Here is a 1,190-nt window from a genome sequence, read left to right on the forward strand (position 1 = left end):
CTTATCCCCAACTCATCTGCAAGTTCTTGGATGCTGACATACACTTCTGTATGACCAAAATCTGCACTTGGTCATCACCTTATCATTTCGGCTTGTTGAGGGCTTACCAGAAGCTCTCTCCACTGAAGTGTGTAAGCCTTGTTTTGTTGTGTGTGTGTTCCAATCTATACATGCACAAGACATACAAACACGTAGGTTCAAATTAACAACATAACTTTAATGCCTGGAAGCCATTCACGTACATCTTACACACAGTTACTATAACAACCAATCAATAACATGCTATAGAATACAAATTCTTCTTCTTCCTCTTATCATGCGTCTATCATCTCCTCCTGGAGTCTCTTTTTGTTTTAAGAGCTGATCTCACCTAAGTCTGTTCGACCATCCTTCTTCCCTCTGCATCCTTAGGTCTCCTGCTAGCTCTTTTAGCTATAGTCAAGAACTGGTCCATACCGAAAGGATCGTCTTCATCTTTCTCAGACTTAACAGGTCCGCTGCGTGCTGCTTTACGGTACGTGCCACTGAATTCCTTGTCTGGGACAAAACTGTTTGTTTTCATTATTTTCTCCAAATCATCTCCATACACATTCTTGTTCAGATCTCTTGATGGTCTGTAAATATGTTGGCCCGGAGGTCGTGCATGCCACCAAGGTTTATCATACACGTTGTACGCTTCGTCATCTCCGTACCCATTGTCCATCCTCTTTGATTGGTTGAACAGCTTTTGGTCAAACTGAGTGTCGTCACTGGCCATGCTCTTAGCTGGCATTCCAATGGGAATCTGTTTACTAATGTCCCTCTCTCTGTCTCTCCGGAGCTTCGATCTTTTATGTCCCTCATATCGCAGTTGGTCACGTTCCCTTGATTCCTTATCTTTCTGGGCAAGTTTCTTCTCCAGCTGCGCTCTCAAACCTTCACTTTCCGGTATTTTTGTATTCATATCTGCGTTGTAATTTCGTCCGGACCCCGTATTTGTGAACATTGTGTTACATTGTGCTAACAAGTTCCTCCAACCTGGATGAATACTGTCGAGCCATGAACGTCCAATCAACGGATAACGGAGATCTTCTTCACACAATATCACCGGTAATTTATACAATACATCATTCAATGATAAATCAATGAAAGCTTGACCTTTCAACTTCAACGTATTATTATTCACACCTCGTAACTTCATTGTAGTGAAT

At 42.0% G+C, this 1,190-nt stretch overlaps 1 pseudogene; it reads right to left on the reverse strand.

The window, feature by feature from the left end:
* Positions 1-370: 370 nt before the first annotated feature.
* On the reverse strand, positions 371-943 carry LOC145992374 (puff-specific protein Bx42 pseudogene; annotated as a pseudogene).
* Between the last annotated feature and the right edge of the window lie 247 nt (positions 944-1,190).

The sequence above is a fragment of the Lepisma saccharinum genome, chromosome 9 (assembly GCF_977018435.1).
Source record: "Lepisma saccharinum chromosome 9, izLepSacc3.1, whole genome shotgun sequence".
Classification (NCBI taxonomy): domain Eukaryota; kingdom Metazoa; phylum Arthropoda; class Insecta; order Zygentoma; family Lepismatidae; genus Lepisma; species Lepisma saccharinum.